This window comes from Jaculus jaculus, chromosome 6 (genome assembly GCF_020740685.1).
Source record: "Jaculus jaculus isolate mJacJac1 chromosome 6, mJacJac1.mat.Y.cur, whole genome shotgun sequence".
Lineage (NCBI taxonomy): Eukaryota > Metazoa > Chordata > Mammalia > Rodentia > Dipodidae > Jaculus > Jaculus jaculus.
Window position 1 is genome coordinate 98,160,939 of NC_059107.1, and position 18,985 is coordinate 98,179,923.

Here is an 18,985-nt window from a genome sequence, read left to right on the forward strand (position 1 = left end):
CAGCAAGTTATTCCTGCAGTAAGAAAGTGGCTGACCTCGCATTATCCCTACTCCCAATCTGTCACAAGATCCTCATGAAAAATATATTATCTCCCTACGTGACCCACCCACCATACATGTATGCATACTTACCTACCTACCTACAGTTGTTCCTCAGTATCCATGAAGGATTGCTTCTAGAACTTACCCAAAGCTCCCAAACACTATGGGTTCATAGTTTCCTTATATACAATGGCACAGTACTTTTGTATGACTTATGTATTTTAAATCATCTCTACATTGTTTACAATACTTAATATAATGTAAATACTATATAATAGTGTTACAATTATTGTTTAGTAAGCAGTGATTAAAATAAGTCTACACATGTTCAGGAAAATATAATTCTGAATATTTTTATTTTCTACTTGAATACATAGATGTAGAACCCATGGATATAGAAGGCAGAATAATAGGTACATATATATCTCTTTAGTTTTGTAATCTAATTATGAACCCCAAGTTTTCATATATAAGGCATGCATTTTTCACATATAAAATTGAAGAGACTTATTTTAATGATCTTCATCATGTATCAATTGATTGGCAGATTATTACAGATTCTATAGCTGTTTCTAACTCCTTCATAAAATGAGGTGTTAGAGGTTCAGGAATAGAGTCCTTGAACTCCAAACCCTTAGTTCATGTCTGCTTTTAAACAAACAATTGGATAAAATAAGACTGAGAAGGATATTTATTAAATATCAAATATTGTTATTATATTTATTTAGTAAAACCACAGGAAGGAAAATGAATACACCTACATAGTCTGACAGCCCATGTGGTGGGACTCGAAGAAACAGAAAGTGAGAGTTAGTGAGGGAGTGAAAGAAAGCACAGAGTTCCTGCCATGTGGAGGACAGGAGGGGTAAAGACCCCATGTGGGAGTAAAGGGGGTGGTCTCCCCTCAGCTCAGCCCAGCTAGGCAGAGACAAGGGAAGCTTACCAGAACCTCAAAGTTCAGGAACGCTTGCCCTCCCCTGGTAAATGTATGGTAGTGGGCACTACCTTCTGGCTCAGGTGAGCCAGAGAGACAGCTGATTGGTCTGGGCTAGAGGCTGGTTTAGGAAGGGGCTAGCCATGATGCCAAATTCTGGGGCTGAACTTGATTAACCACAAAATCTAGATTAGATTTAAATCCTAGGAAAGGGCACCTCCCTCCCAGTAGGGGCTCAGATTGTTTGTGGAAAAGCATCTAGGGATAAGAAGTCGATCATATTTTGCTCTCTAGCAGAGTGTGGACTGCAAGGACAGGCCCAAAGACATTCTTGCTTTTGACTTTCAGGGGCCCCGGTCACTCTGAACTACCTAACAAAGCTACCTCATTCCCTCACTCATGAAGGATATAATTTGTGATAATTGGAGATAAGGATTAGCCTTTAGCAAGAATATGCTATTCATGGAATGTGTGCCTCATATTCTGGTTATCTGAATGAAAACGAATGTGTGGAATCTTCCTTACTTCTGAGTTTCTCCTGGGTTCCCTCCTCTGTTAGTGGAGAGCCTGTTGTGCTTGCAGCATCATCCCTGGGCCTGGGCCCCAGCTTGTTGGGAGCTCAGCTTTCCAGAGAGGGCTGCAGATGCTGGGGCATGGCAGATGGCTGGGCCGCAGCAACAGTTTGAGGAGGAAGTTACTGAGGGGCTCCAGGAGGGGCATGCGTCAGACCTTCCTACAGGGCAGAAGAAAAGACTCACGGGAGAGGTGTGAGCATTAGCTGTTATTTTATAGCCAGAGCTTTGCAAATTCAGACTAAGGAAAGGAGGGGAAATATGGAAGCTTCTTTGGGCCAAACTTCTTCCCTGCTGTCCTCACCAGCTTCTGTTCCTTTTGCCTCCCTCTTGTCTTTCTCCTCTTGCAGCTTCAGACAGGTTTTTTACTGATCCAGCAGGTTCTGGGATGAGGTCTGCATCTTCAGGCCCAAGACTAAGGCCCTCACCTGATACCTGAGCTCCCAGACAAGATTTCTAGAACGCTGTTTTTTGAGGTTAGGAGGCTGCTGGGAGTTGAACACCTGGAAAAATCCATAGGCCTAGTGTGTGAAGGATTCCACAAGGGTAGGCACGATCCTGGTGTGGACAGGACAGGAGTTTGTTTCCAGATTTATTTCTGAGTGCTACAGTCTCAAGGTTTACACCACGCTATTGAGTTTTACTCTTGAGTAGTCCAGGCAAGCTCCTCCCACTGGAGCCATTCCTTAACGCTGGGTTTATCTTGATTACACTGGGTGTCCGCCTGGTGGCTGCAGAGGCCACAGCAGCTCTGAAGGGCTGTGCTCTCATTTGCTTTCTTCATGGGAGGTTGGGAGAGGGAACAGCTAGGAGTGACACAGGAGGCCAGTGATCCTTCAACCCCAGTTACTGGGGGCCACTGAGTTGTGACACTTCATTCAGACAATTTTTCTGAAGCCTCAACCAATTCACTTCTGTGAAAGGCTGAAGCTGCTAGTTTCATGCCACACACTGGATCAGCTTTGTTTCTCTCCCTGTGGGAGAGTGATACGGTCAGGTTGTTTGGTCAGTGGTGCTGGACTTGAGTGTGGTTAGACAGGTCCGTTTGTTGAAAATCCCTTTCTGGGTTGGTACAGTGAAGATGACTTTTCTGCCTTACCTGTGACCAATTATGGGTGCTTAATGCTTCCGAGTTCATAAGTGCTTGAAAACACAGTTTATATGATGTGTAGCATTATGTAAGCGATCAAATGAGATTATTGTTATAGAAGTGTAAGTTGGTCTCAACCAACAGTGGATGTTGTTATGTGCACTAATGGCCACCCATGTAAGATGTGCCTACTGGTGCAATTGTGGCATGCCTGTTATAGTGGGCAACCAACTGCTCTTTAATTGGATTTGAGGTCTGTTCCATGGGAAAGAAGGTCATAGACCTTAAGGGGAAAGTTACTACACCAATTTGCTAAGTGAATATGTTTTGCCCATCAAATTGCCCTGTAAATATTTGCATTTGTGCTCATAGATTACTGTTGCTTTCACTGCTGACCAGAGAAGCTTCTTTTTGCAGATGGCAGTGACTACTGGGGAGACTCAAGAAAACTCATCAAAGTGCTGAGAATAATTGACTATTGAGTGCTCAGCCCTAAGTGAGACGCCTCTATTACTCTCTAAGCCTCAGGGAACGTTGAGGACGAGGCAGTGGAAAGAAGGTAAGAGCTAGAGCATGAAGAGAAGGGCTTTGCAATACCAGCTTCTAGATAGGATGTAGCCATTGCATTCATGACTCACAGAGACTGCTATTGCCTGTCCAAGACCTGAACAATATTGGGCTCATCAACATTTCATCATCAATGAAGAAGGAGGACAAGAGATGGGCAATTTCCATTAAGTTTTACTGTTTTTCAGTGTTATAACATATACTCAGATTTCAAATGATTGGATAACACTTATTTTTGAAGATACCTGAGCAAAACATGAAAATTAAGTTATATTTGTTGCCTCAGAACTAAGTTACCCACACATCACCTCTTGGTAAGACTGTGTGTGTGTGTGTGTGTGTGTGTGTGTGTGTATTAAAGAGATAAATTATTATAAGTTCTGATGAGGGAGGTTAGAGATAAAGAAGTATTTATTAAACATTACCATGTTTTGGTCACTGGATAACTACATGTTACAGTTGTCATTTTGATTTTAATCTGAACAATTTTAAAGAAGAAATGTAATGACAGAAACCCAACTATATTTGAGTAGAAGAGATATCAAAGAATTTGCTCACTTAGGTTCTTAAATATTAAAAAAAGGGCTATGTGTAACTTGTGTAATTTCCTTTCCAACTATTTTTAGATCTCTCAAGGAAAATGAAACATATTTAGTAATTATTTGTGTGGAATATTACATGTACATCTTTAAAAACTTATCATGTGGTATAGTTATAATTGTCCCCATCCTCTCATGTTTTAAGAACAAACTGTTTCAAGTTCACATAGATAGTTTATTGGTGTGAGTAGGGATTTACAGGCTGAAGAGCCTACTGTTACTGTCTACTCTTATTACACTATAGTTGGTTGGCATATTCCACTATTATATATGAAATTATAGACCTAGACTTGTGGTGTCCAACGCAGTAACCATTAGCTGTTTATATTTAAATTAATTACAAAGAAATGATTCAGTTATCAGTCACAGAAGTTATGATATCAAATGTTCAATAATCACACGTGGGTAGCTATAGACTATCCCATTAATGCAGAAACTCTCAGACAGAGCAAGGCTGCTTCTGAATGAGGAGTGGTGTAATGAAATGGGTGAGTCAATAGAAATAGTTTGACATCCATCCTTTCCCAATACCAATTGTGTGATATGAAATAGGTTATTGATCTTAATTCTCCATCCACTGGCAGTAATCATTTCTTTCATAAAGAGTTGTTGTAAGAGCTACAGACCAGTATTCCAGGTTGGCAAAATATTGGCATGTTAGGTATTACTTTATTTGAATCTTTAAGAAAATGCCCAGATTTTGTTAGAAATGAGTGTGAAGATGGGGCATTCATGTTGTTTAATTTACTGAGGTTGTGAAATGAATGAACACTTTCCCAAGAGAGTTAGTAAAAACCCTACAAACATTATTTGTGCATGTATTTTCTGCCCTTCCTGAGGGAGAGACATTGCTACAATCTTCAGAGTCTGGCCTCGTGTAATGTCTTGTCCTGTCCTGTGAATTTTGGCTGAACTCAGTTGAAGGGGGAAGTGGAAGGGGAGAGAGAATGGTAAGGTGGAATCCGTTTTGTCTAGCCCATTAGGTTGCGCCTCGCATCACAAACTCCCAGTGACTAGGGGAACCAGCTATTCTTGTGGCCCAACCCAAGCCTTTTCCTATTTAGAACCGAAAATCTTGCATTGGGGGAAACCTCAGGAAGATCAGGAAGGTGGTCACTGAGTTGGGCCTTCGGGGAATCTGGTTTTAAAGAAGTGACATTAGTTAAATATGAAAGCTACCCAAGTGAATTTAGAGATAAAGTCAACAAGGGAAGTTCAGCCAAAATCTGAATGAGCCAGAAAAACTTAGAAAATGGGAAGGTGCTGGAAGAAAAGTATGAGGTCAGGGACAATTGGGACTAGGAGAGATTTTTGCCCAATTCTTAGTTAATATTTCGTTTCTTAGCATCATCCTTCTTAGCATCAACAATGATCTAGAAGCCTTGGGGCAGTGCAAGCACACATGAAAGTTTATCATACTGTTAGAGAGCCTGCCCTGGGAAACAGTGGGTCAGGTTCTAATGCCAGTTTCTGCACTATTTTTGGGGTTTGAACAATTCAATTATCTTTTTATGAAAATTATTTTCCCCTGTGGATTCTAAAGGAAAACAAGGTACATTTATTCCGAGTTTCTTTTTAAAGCTATCAGAATTTAATGAAACATCTCAAACTCACATAATTTCTATCACCGTGCAATGTTATGGTGCTCTTGTGGGAGTGTGCTGCCACCTTGTGGTACTTTCAGTTATCTGCATGCCCTAACTTCTCGGGACATTTTCTGATTTTTTAAAAAAACTGTTGTGTAATTGCTATTCTCTCCTACAGAAATGCATACATTTGCTTAACACTGGTAAAATTCAGAGTATAATACCATAACCTAGGTCTTATTTTACTGATAAAGTAAATGTCTATGAAGTTGGGAGATAAATTCATTAGTTTCTTAAATATTGGATGCAAAATGCTCCTACCACATATAAACACCACTTATTTTTTCATAACTAGTTTCCATAAAATACATTATTCCACGCAATATTCTATTGTATGCAGGGTTTCTCTAGCACAATTGTATTGATAGTGAGGACTCAATATGTATTTATTGTATGAATACTAAGCAAAGGGGTTAAACTGAAGTTTGTACTTTCCATGTTCTGAGAATAAATCTTGTTCAAAGACTTTCGAAGGAAAGTAGGGTGTGGAGAGGAGAGACCAGGCTAGCTGCTGTTTCAATGCTGGGCCAGGTACTCATGGTTCTAGTGGCTTCTTCTGGGATAGAACCTCAGACACTTTTCTGTGTGTAAAATCACAATGTCTTAAATGGCCTGTATCCTTCACCAACATTATCTTTCTATTTTAGAGAATGTTCCATGTGCTGCCAAAAAGAATGTATATTCTGCAGCATTTGGATGAAATGTCCTGTATATATCTGTTAGGTCCATTCCTTCTATGACCTCATTTAGTCCAGATGCCTCTCTGTTTATTTTTTCCTGGGATGACTTGTCAATTGATGAGAGTGGGGTGTTAAAGTCACCCACCACCACTGTGTTTGGTGTTATCTGTGACCTTAGTTCTAATAGTGTTTGTTTGATTAATTTGGAAGCCCCCATGTTAGGTGCATATATGTTTAGGATTGTAATGTCCTCCTGTTGGAGTGTGCCCTTAATCAATATAAAGTGACCTTCCTTATTTTTATTGACCAACATTGGAATGAAGTGTACCTTGACAGATATTAGGATAGCAACCCCTGCTTGTTTTCTAGGTCCATTTGCTTGAAACACCATTTTCCAACCTTTCACCCTAAGATAATGTCTATCCTTTGAAGAAAGGTGAGTTTCTTGGAGACAACAAATTGTAGGATCCTGCTTTTTAACCCAGTCTGCAAACCTATGTGTTTTGGTTGGGGCATTGAGGCCATTGATATTAAGAGATATTATTGAAAGGTGTGTATTTATGTTTGCCTTTTTGTGTGTGTGTGTGTGTGGTTCTGGTTCTACCTTTGCTTTCTTGTGTTAACTAGTATTAGAGTTGCTTGTTTTTTCCAGTTCCTTATATGTGTGCTTTTCCTTTTCTTCCATATGGAGGATCCTATCAAGTATTTTTTGTAGAGCTGGTTTGTCTTCACATACTCCTTTTACCTGCTTTTGTCACGGAATGTCCTTATTTCTCTGTCTATTTGAATGGATAGCTTTGCAGGATAAAGTAACCTTGGTTGACAGTTGTTATCTTTCAGAACTTGGGATTCATCACTCCAAACCCTTCTGGCTTTTAAAGTTTGTGTTGAATAATCTGCTGTAATCCTGATGGGCTTGCCTTTGTAGGTAACTTGATTTTTCTGTCTAACTGCTTTCAATATTTTTTTCCTTGGTTTGTGTGTTTGGGAGTTTGATTATGATATGACGAGGAGAGGTTCTTTCCAGGTTCTGTCTGGTTGGGGTTATAAAGGCTTCCTGTATCTGCACTGGCAACTCTTTCCCAATTTGGGGGAAGTTTTCTTCTATGATTTTGTTGAAGACGCGCCTACTATGCCTTTGGAGTGGAATTCTTCTCCTTCTACTATGCCCTGAATTCTTATATTTGATCTTTTCATAGTGTCTGGAATATCTTGAAATTCCCACTCATATTTTTCTGTAAGTTTGTCTTTCTCTTTGTTGGACTGTATTAGATCTGCCACCTCTTCTTCTAGCTTAGATATTCTGTCCTCTCCTTCATCCATTCTACTGGTGAGATTTTCTACAGAGCTTTTTATTTCATTAACTGTGTTCTTCATTGCTAGTAATTCTGACTGGTTTTTCTTTATTATTTCTATTTCCTTATTTATGTCTTGTATTGCCTTCTTTATTTCATTAAATTGGTGTCCTGCATCTTCTTTGATTTCCTCTTTGATTCCTTTGATTTCCTCTTTGAATTCTTCTTTGATTCCTTTGTTTGCTCTTTGACTTCTTTGAACATGTTTATAATCATTCTTTTGAAATCTTTCTCAGGCATTTCCTCTAACTTGTTCTCACTGGAGGTCATTTCTGATGCATTAATACTTTTAGGTGGATTTATATTGTCTTGCTTTTTAGTGTTTCTTGTGTTAAAATGTATATATTTTTGTCAGACCTGGCTGCCCTGAGGACAAAAGAGAACTAGCAGCTCTCATGCAGCCCCTCCCCCGAGAACAAACAGCTGCTCTGGAAGATGTCACAAGAGAGATTCCAGAAATACCACAAGATGCTCCAGAAGATTATGGCCAGGTGGCCCTACTTCCTCCTTCCTTGTACCCTCTCCCCCTTTTTCCCCTCCTTATTGCCCTACCTGCTGGTTGATTATAAAAGAGCTAAAAAATCCAACATTAAACGAGACCTTGACAAATCCTCCGCTTGGTCTCCTTCTTCTTTCCCGCCCGTTCTTTCAGGTTGCAGCCCTCCTCGACCACCCCATGTTAGGTTGGTCCCACAGGTCGGGGGCATATTTTTGCATCTTGGATTAAGTTAATGCTTGGATTTTCTAGCTAGCTAGGTATTCTTAGCTGTATCAATTGATTTGATGTTATATATCTTCAGGGTAGGAGCTTAAGGTGTTAGAGTATTAAGACTCTCAGAGTATCTACAAAGGTGTTCCTAGGGGTTGAGTTGGCTGAGTAGGCTGAGTGGAATAAAATACAGGTAGATTCTAAAACTTAACTAAACACTGTACACATTCAATCAAAAACAGCACCGAGTATTTATGCAAGAGTAGTTATTATAACAACCAGATCCTCTATCTGTTGAGGGATCCAAGTCAGCTTGTGACCAAGTAAGAACCTTCCCCAGTTACCTTTTTGGATGATTTTGGTCTCAGTCAAGTTGCTGGCTGGGTCGTTGGGCTGCTGGATCTGAGCACTGGCTTTTCCTGCGGGGCAAACCGAGCCTGGCAACTGTGGCCCTGCAGATCGGCACCCCTGCTGCTGGAACCGCCACTGCTGCTCCTGAACCTGCCGCTGCTGGATCTGTTGCCACTGCTGCTAAAGCTGCCGCTGCTGGGTCTGTTGCCTCTGCTGGGTCCAGCACTGCTGCTGCCACTGCTGCTGCTGCCACCGCTTCTGCTGCTTTAGCTGCCACTGCTGGATCCTCTGCTGCTGCTGCTGCTGGATCTGCGACTGCTGCCTCTGAAGCTGACACTACTGGATCTGCCGTTGCTGGTGCCGCTGCTGCTGGTGCTGGAGCCGCTGATGTTGCTGCCGGACTCTGCTCCTGCTTGGGTCCTGCTGTTGGCTCAAGTTGGAGTGGCCGGGTCCTGGGACCGCTGCTCTGTTCACTGGAGCTGGGCACAGGTGGTGGGGGAGGGGAGGGAGCCCCAGCTGCTCTGGTTCTCTCGCTGTTCCACATGTCCTTCTACCTTGTGATCTGCTCCTCGGTTGCTCACTGCCGCTCTCCGTTCACGTTTCTTGAGTTGTGGAGAGCGCCGGTGTGAGGGGAAGCTCCCCTTGCCTGGCTTTTCCTGTGGCTGGAGCTGAGCCTGGTGGCTTTCTGGTGCGCTGTCTCTGCCGTGGTCTATGGACCTGCCAGGGCCACTTTTGCCGGCCGTGTAGGCTCTGGATTTCCTACTTCCCCATTGCCGTTTCGATTTCCTATATGCCTCACTTTTTAGGAAAAGTGTGTATTTTGCTGAGATTTTTGGTCTTTTTCCCCCCTGGCTGCTTTGGCATGGTACCTAAGCCGCCATCTTAACCGGAAGTCCCACCAACATTATCTTTCTTACATTGACTCCAGTTGGTTGATTTGGGTGGCGTATCTCCAAATTTCTGTGGGTCACTCAAGTATGTAGTGAAATTTCTCCTCCAGATTGTAACACATGAAGCCATGTATGTAAGTGAGAGCCAGCTGAGGCCAGTAAGTAGGTAAACGTGGGGTTACCTGGTGCTATTTTACCTTTTCCTCCATTGTTGTTTTTTTTTTTTTTGTCAGCATGTGTTAATTGTCCAAAGCAATGGATTCATTGTAACAGTTCGATAAGCACAGATAATGGTTTGTGGTCATACTTCCCTCACTCCTCTTGCCTTCCATGTCACTAATAATCTCTTTTACTTTCATGCCATGTCTCCACTCTCCATTTACCACATCTGAGAGAAAATGCACAATTCTTCTCTTTGTGAGACAGGCTTGTTTTTACATAACATTTTCTTTGTGCAGTCAGCCACTGATGTGTAGAAAACTGACCCTGACTCTTGTATTTATATGAAAGTTCTACTTTTAATTCTTTCAGAAATTTCCACACTCCTCTCCACAGAGACTGAGCTAACTAACTTACATTCTTGCAAGCAAGTAATAATGGTTCCTCTTACCCCATATCAATGCAAATATCCATTTTTTAAAATTTTTGTTTATTTTTATTTATTTATTTGAGAGCAACAGACAGAGAGAGAAAGGGGGGGGAGAGAGAGAGAGACAGAGAGAGAGAATGGGTGTGCCAGGGCCTCCAGCCCCTGCAAATGAACTCCAGATGCATGTACCACCTGTGCATCTGGCTTCTTACGTGGGTACTGGGGAATTGAACCTTGAACTGGGGTCCTTAGGCTTCACAAGCAAGTGCTTAATTGCTAAGCCATCTCTCCAGTACCCCAACATCCATTTTTGTCAGTTTTGTTTTCTTTATCTTTAACATTTTAATTGACAACTTCCATAATTATAGACAATAAACCATGGTAATTCCCTCCCCTTCCTTACTTTCCCTTTCACAAGCCCAGCCTCCATCGTATCTCCTCACCTTCCCAATTAGTCTTGATGGTAGCCATTTTGATTTGGGTGAGATGAAAACTCATTGTAGCTTCAATTTACATTTGTTGGTATCTAACAACATGAATTTTTTTTCATGTATTATTGGCTTTTTGTATTTCTTCTTTAAGAACTGTCTGTTCATTTGCCTATCTTTTATGATTTGAGTTTTGGGTCCATTTAATTATGAGTTTTCTAGATATTAAATATTAAGTCTACTATCACATGTATATTTGGCAAAGATTCTCTCCCATTCTGTAGTATTGGAAGAGGATTATGACTGCTATAGGATGTTTACACATAAAAATTCTAAAAAATTTTTAGGCAGTTCAGTGGAGGAAGGAGGGGAACAAGAGAAGGCAATAGGAGGGGATAATATCCGGCTTCCACACACATGCATGCGTACCTGTGCACACACACTTGCATACATATGCACAGAAACACACACATACACATGCATGTGCACCACAACCATACACATGAAAAAAAAGCAAACACACATTTGTGAATTTCTACCCTTTTTAAAAATAATTCCCATTTGTTTCATAAACTATTTTTTTGAAAAACAAAAAATACAATATATACATATATAAAATTATCAATAAAGTAATTAGTAAAAATTAAAAAGGTTGAGGGACCTAGCTCAGATAGTATCTGTAATGCATGGATAAGTTCCTAGGTCAATTTCTATTATGAAAAAGTGAGGTAGGTAATAGATATGTTAATTAGCAAGGCTGTAGTAATTATGTCACAATGTAGGTATATATCAAATATGCAAGTTTCATTTGTCAGTTATCCTTCAGTGAAGAAAATAATTTGATATAAAAAATGGATCGAATTAACTTAAATTGAAAAACTGTCTTATGCTGCTTTGTTTAATACTAAGCTCTTATGTGACAGATTTACAGTAAATGAAAAAGACAAAATGGACTTTCAAACAGCACATGCGCCTTCTCAGGCCCAGAATCCATGAGATACTTATGTAATTAGCAACCCCAAAACATTATCCTGAAACTATGCAGCTTGACTAACACCTAGAGCAACAGGCCAATGAAAGGATACTTTGTAATCTATAAATCATGGGGGGTGTTGGATAGAAACTATACACACAGAAGAGATGTGCCTCCTTATCATTAGAGACTGTACACTTCAGAAGATTTAACATTTTCAACTATAGCTCTAAAGTTTCCTTCATCATCCGTCCTTTCCAGCAAGTCTGTAAATCCCCTGGGATTTACCACACTCCTCCTATCTTCATGCAGAAATAGCTCGTAATAAGAATTAACTAATTTCTGAGTAACTTTCTTTCCTCCCTCAGTTTGGCAGAGTGCCTTGTAGATCTAGTCTAGTTGTGGTGGCTTTTATTGTTGTCACTAATGAGGAAATTGCTGTAATGAAGCCCCAGGCAAAGCTTTTTTTTAATCCTCCAGGATTTTTTTTTGAAGCTGCTTGAGTTCTTCTTAGACATGAGTTTCCTATGCTCATTCCAGAACTTGGAATCCCAGCTTGGTCAATAGGCATTTCCCTTAATGTGTGTTTTCTGCACTTCTGTCAAAAAACAGATGGCTGTAAGTGTATAGGCTTATATCTGGATCTTCTTTTGGTCTATGTGCATGCTTTTGTGCCAGTACCATGCTGTTTTTGTTACCATAACTCTGTCGTATAATTTGAGAAAAAAAATTTGTGTTATTTCTAGCATTGTTCTTTTTACTCAGGATTTCTTTGGTTATTTGTGGTCTCCCGTATTTCCATATTAATTGTAGGATAGTATTCTACTTCTATGAGAAGTGTCATTGAAATTTTGATGAGGACTTCATTGAATCTGTAGAACACTTTTGGTAGTACCACTATTTTTTTTTTTGACATTTTGTTTTATTTCATCTTATTCTGTTTTGTATTTTTGTTAAGTAGAAAGTTGTATGAAGTACTAGTATTTTAACCATATTAACCTTACTAATCTATGAGCATAGGAAGTCTTTCTATTTTGTAATGCTATTTCTTTATTGATTTCCTTCTAGAGGTCTTTTATGTATTTGGTTAAGTTTATATTGATTGTTTTGGCTGTTGTGAATGGGATACTTTGCCAACTACCTGTTTTGGGGTGCTCATTTGTATTGGTACATAGAACACCTGTTGTTGGTTTTGTGTCTTGCTGCTTTGTTGTGGATGTTTGTTAGATTGAAGTCATTTTCTGAAATTTTGGTGGTCATTAGAGTCTTTTAATTACAGGATCAGATTAACTTCAAACAAGAATTACGTGATTGGTTCCTTTCCTCTTTTTAGCCATTTTATTTCTTACTCTTGCCTTGTTAACCTGGCTTAGATTTTTAAATACTGCATTGAAAAAGAGTTGTGTCTTGGTTTTCAAATTTAGTCAGCCAGTCTTTTGACATTTGGTGAATTGAAACCATTTACATTTAGGGTTATTATTGATAAATATGTGTTGAGGCCTGAAATGTTTTTGGTTTTTGTTCACCCTGCATGGAGTGTTGTTTATATTATATTTTTTTGTCTTTATTCATCTTAGAGGTTTTTGGTCTACTGAGTTGAACGCACATGTTTCTTTTAGATTCTCATTTGTTCATTTTTTTCTTCTCATTAAATTTATTCTTTACTGAACTCTTGTAATTATGATTTTTATTCTCATCTCTGTGTAGTATTCTTTTAACCCATCTTCTATAAATCTGCCTTTGTGATCATGCAATTCATCTTGTAAAGTCTTTATTTCCTAATTGATTTAAAAAGATAACTTTGCCACATATAGTAATCTTGCCTGACAATTATTTACTCAGGACTTACAGTATATAATTTCACAAGTTTCTGAATTTTAGTGTTTCTGCTGAGAGGTCTGTGTAATTTTGATGAGTTTGGCTTACAACTACTTGGCATTTCTCTATTGTATCTTTCAATAGTCTCTTTTTGTTCTATACTCCTGGAAATTTAACTATAATGTGATTTGCAGAACTGCTTCTCTAGTTCTATCTATTTGAGTTTCTAGATATCTCTTATATGTCCATATTTTTTTTTTCCCTTGATTTGGAGACATTTCTGCTTCTTTTTTCTTTTTGAGAAATAGAGTTTAGTTCAGTTATTTCAGCTCTTATACTACCTGAATTCTTTTTATTTGCCCATGAGTGTGTAGTGTGCATGCACATATGTGTTCAAATGCATGTGCACACACATGTGGATGCTAGACAAGAACATTGGCATCCTCTTCTATTGATCATCCACTTACTCATTTATTTTTGAGACAGAGTCTTTTCCTGAATCCAGAGCCCCAGTGATTTTTTTTTTTGTCTTTTGAGCTTCTCATTTCCAATATTTCATTATTTGGAATCCCTATTAGTGATTTTCTTTTCCATGTGTTGAACTGAACTCTTCATTCTATGACTGACTTGTCTCTTCTTGAGATCTTGATCATCTTTAAAATTAAACTTTTGAATTCTTTGACATCTCTAGCATTTCAATATCTCTATCCTCTATCCAGTCATTTAAGAGTCATTACCTTTTGGGCTGCAGAGATGGCTTAGTGGTTAAGGTGCTTGCCTAAGGTACTTGATTGTGAAGCCTAAGGACTAAGGTTCGATTCCCTAGAACCTATGTAAGCCAGATGCATAAGGTGGCATTTGTGTCTGGAGATTGTTTGCAGTGGCTAGAGGCCCTGGTGTGTTCATTCTCTCCCTCTTTGTCTCTCAAATAAATTAATAAAAGAGTCATTGCCTTTTTTTCTATACTTCCAAGCCTTTTAATTTTTAATTTTTTAATTTTTATTAAACAGAAACTTTGCATGAGTACGTCTTGTGTTGGTACCATCATTTCCCTCTTCCCTGTCCCTATTGCACCGAGGGTCTTCTTCATTGGGATTTCTGGTATTCACCATGGGGCTATGGGTTGTGAAAAAAACTGAGAACAGCCAAAATCTGTCAATAAGACAAGAAGATGGCTGACTCCCTATGAGGAGATGAGCCACCCAGTAAATGCTCAGTCCACATGGCTGGAATGCCTCAACAGTCCCAGTCCAGCACTTAAGGCCTGAAGGCTTCATGGAGAGCTGTTGGTCTTCACTACACATTGGAAGGCTAAAGGAACTTGGAGTTTGAAGACCTATGAACTAGATCTCTGACATTAGCAGGATTTAGAAGTGGACTTAAGTAGGAAGCATGAAGGATAATTCAAATCCATGTGCTGAGTCTACAGTGAACAATGACTTTGCAAAGTGACACATCTCTGATTTCATAGAGATTACAATTTAGAAAGTAATATGAGGCCCAGGTCACAATATTTTAAGTTATAATAATAATAATGAATGTATCAGGAAGGAGGTAGGGGCATTTTGGGTAGTATTAATAAGCAACTTTAATACAGAAGTGAAACTGAAAATCTAGGAGAGATTTCAGCACAATGAAAAACCCCTGAGTAGCAGCAAGAAGCCCAGAAACACTAAGGTATCTATTCAGGTAGTGGAGTGCATTTACCTTAAGGCTGATTATAAGCAGAAGGGGAGTCGATAGGTATAGAAACTGGATATCCATGATATAAAGTAATGTTGTGAAGAGTTTTTATATGAAATTAGATTGTGATGAACTCTGAAATACCTGGATTCACATTTTTTTGTGAATTTAGCCACAATGCCTCATACACAGACAAAATGACTAATGCATAAAAAGTTTATTTTATACGTAATTTTGTAGTATTTAAATATTATTAACACAATGCTTGGAATATATCTTATAGTTTTATTTTAAATCTTGTTCAATTTAACAAAGTTATTTGGTGAGCCAATTATTAGGAAAAATGAAGTGAAACTCTTCTGATTGAGTAATTCAGAAGATTAGCATTTAGTTCCTTTCTCACTGAAGCATGGTCTTAGTCCAGGCTGGCCTTGATCTATGTAGCAGAAGTTGATCTTAAATTCTTGATCCTCTTACCTCTACCTTCCAAGTAATGTAATATACTCTTATGTAATAAGGCATTTTAGAGTCTTTGTAAATAAAAGGATTGAGAAATGATCCAAAATTATGCTTCTTGAAGTTGATTTATCTTCACTAACTTAAAGGTAGGCTTCATCCATCTTGAATTATTTTGCTAAAAAGTACTTCAATGAATACATGAAAGGTGATGTAATAAAATGACTTAATATTCAAAACTATGTAGCACTCACTAAAAATATGAGAAGACCACAAATATATAATGCCAAGTTTTATAACCTAGTAACATAAAGGGAAGCTATCTGTCTGAAAGGATATTATCTAATTGCTCCTGGAAGGAGATCCTGACATAAATTAAAGATATTTCCAGGCTGGTGGCAGAAAACTGTTTTCAATCCACTTTCCTAATTCTTGGCTCATCAAGTTACTTTGTTAAATTGAATAAGATATCAAAGTAAATTATAAGATATATTTTAAGCTTTGTGCTATATACACAAACTACAAAATTAATATATAAAATGAACTTTATTAGTCATTTTGTCTATGTATGGGCCACAGTGGCTTTAATTCATAGAGGTGTTAATCCAGGTAACTCAATGAGTTCTTTACAATCTAACTTCATATAAAACTCTTCACAACCTTACTTTATAGCATGGATCTCCAATTTCTATCTCCAGCCCTTGGGAGACAGAGGCAGGAGGATTGCTGTGAGTTAAAGACTATCCTGATCTACATAGTGAGCTCCAGGCAAGCCTGGGCTAAACTAAAACTGCCCCAAAAATAAAGAAGGAATTTAATAAAAGTAAATTTAGAAATCAAAGGCAACAACTCAATGATGTCTCAAAGTTTGAAAAGGCATCATCTTTGCCAAGGAAGCTTTTTTGGATCATTTGCAGGATTTTTTTTTATCCATACCACTCATTGGAAAAATGAATAATATTTCATTTAAATATTTCCAAAAAAGAAAATGATAAAGCCATTCTTAGTTGATAGACAATTTGACAATGAATATATTTTATTAAATAATTTAAAATACAAAAATACCTTATAGTAATCAAAGCTGTCTGGTCTGTTAAATAGTTCACTCACATCAGATCACATCAGTTTGGATACTGTAGAAAGCAAACATTTATTCTTTAAAACTACTGAGCTCTTACCATTAAGTTAAGAGTTCATTAAAATTTTCTGTCTACATAGCTAACATTTTTTGATTAGTTCCTTCTACTTATTTCTCAAATTCCAAAACCAGGTACAAATTGGAATGTATTTCTTGGCAGATTTATGCAGGAATGGGCAGAATCAAACTTCATGGATAAAAATATAAATGACCTACATCTTTATTTGCATTTAAATAAATTTAAACTTGTTCCAGGAACTAAAAAATTGTCATATTCTAAAGGATTTCTGCATAAAATAATCTCTAGGTAATTTGCTTATGGTTGCAAGGACCCCCTTTTTGGTAAAAAGTTCATGGTTACCTTGTGATGTGCTTTTAGATTCCTGTTCCTTTTATTTTTTATTATTGTAAAACTGTGAGACAATATGTAATTAAAGAGAAAAATAAATAGTAAATGATAAACTAAAATTTAAGGAAGTGTTTGTCTTAGTATTATGAATTGATCAGACTTTAATATTTTGATACTTTTGTAATCACAAATTGTCATATGACAATGTGGTGAGATATAAGAATCAGACTATATTATTCAAGTTAACACAAGTCTTGAGTATAGAACACTCAGGTTCAAATTGCATTTGTATCCTTTTGTGTTACCATTGGCAACAGAGCCTCACCTGCCTGCAACTTGCATATGTAGAAAGCTGATTGCATCCTGATATGAAAGCATATTTCAACCACCAGGTCTTCTTAAATGTGAAGTGTTGCTTCTGATAGCTGAGGAAGACTGGGAGTTTATATGTTGACTTTCTTTTCTATCCTGAAGCAGAACTGTGTCATGAGTGACAAGGGAGGATCCAACCACTCACAAGTGACTGACTTCATTCTAGTAGGCATCAGGGTCTGTCCCGAGCTCCACACTCTCCTCTTTCTGCTATTCCTGATGGTTTATGGGATGGTTTTTCTGGGAAACCTTAGCATGATTGGCCTCATTGTGACTGATCCCCGGCTGAACACACCAATGTATTTTTTCCTAGGCAACCTCTCCATCACTGACCTCTCCTATTCCACTGTTATTGTACCTAAAGCCATGGTCAACATCTTATCTCAGAAAAAGACCACATCTTTTGCAGGCTGTGTGGCCCAACTTTTCCTTTCTGCACTTTTCATGGTAACAGAAGCCTTTATCCTGGCGGCCATGGCCTATGACCGCTTCATTGCCATCTGCAATCCCCTTCTCTACAGTGTGGCATGTCAAGGACTGTCTGTATCCAGTTGGTGGCAGGGTCCTACCTCATTGGCTGGGTCAGTTCCATCCTTCCAATCAGCGTAACTTTCTCCATGTCTTTCTGTGCCTCTCGAGTCATCGATCATTTCTACTGTGATTCACATCCCATTGAGGAGATCTCCTGTTCTAATATCTTCATCAATAAGATAGTATCACTTAGTTTGGCAGTCCTTATTATTTTGCCCACAATAATTGTTATTATAGTATCTTACATGTATATCGTGTCCACAGTTTTAAAGATCCACTCCAGCGAAGGGAGGAAGAAAGCCTTCTCCACTTGCAGCTCACACCTGGGGGTTCTAAGTTTACCCTACGGGACAGTTTCCTTTGTGTATCTCACACCTCCCAACAATCCTGAACTTCGTAAAGTAGCTTCGGAGTGTTACATTCTGTTCACACCTATGTTAAATCCCTTAATTTACTCCCTGAGAAATAAGGATGTTAAAGATGCCATGAAAAAAGTCCTGTGGAAGAAAAGTGTTTTTTACTTTGAACCTGCTTCCACTTGTTTTATTGATCCTGGAAATCATTGAGTTTTGTCTGCCTGATCCTCTCCACCTAGGCAATAATCATTGCCTATAGAGATGATTACAAATAAATGATTCATTTTCCCTCAAGGTGATGTTAAGTATGAGAGTTCTGGACATTGGTGAAATTTTGCTGCATTTCTATAGTCATGTTTCTTACTCTCCAGGAAATGCTATGCTGTCTGATGGGGAAGTATAGTAGTTTATTGTTCCTCTTTCCTATATGCCCAAGTAGCATTTGCTTAAAACCACTGCAAATGTTCAACGAAATTTGGAAAAATAAAAAACTCAAGGCAGAATTTTTTTCTGTGTTAAATTCAGATAGCTCTAATTTTATCCAAATCCCTTATGCCATATAAATATTAGTAAATCATAGTAAATTTTTTTTCTGGGTTACTTGTGCCATCATGATTCTATGACAGAGATCTATAATCATACCAACATGTTGCTAGTTTTCATTGACTAAGTATTTTGTTTTCAGTAATACATGGATTACTTTTTAAATGCTGCCACATTCAAGAGAGTTGGAAGGTTATCTTCTGCATCCTCTATATTATAAATCATTATTTGGAAGTGACTTGAAAACTGCACACCAAAATCTGCAAGGAGACAACTTTGGTGCTATGGTCTTGAGCAGCTGGCAATTATGTAAA

The 18,985-nt window shown here is 38.4% G+C and overlaps 1 pseudogene; it reads left to right on the forward strand.

Moving 5' to 3' along the window:
- The first annotated feature begins 17,355 nt into the window (after positions 1 to 17,355).
- Positions 17,356 to 18,338, forward strand: LOC101598431 (annotated as a pseudogene).
- The last annotated feature ends 647 nt before the right edge of the window (positions 18,339 to 18,985 follow it).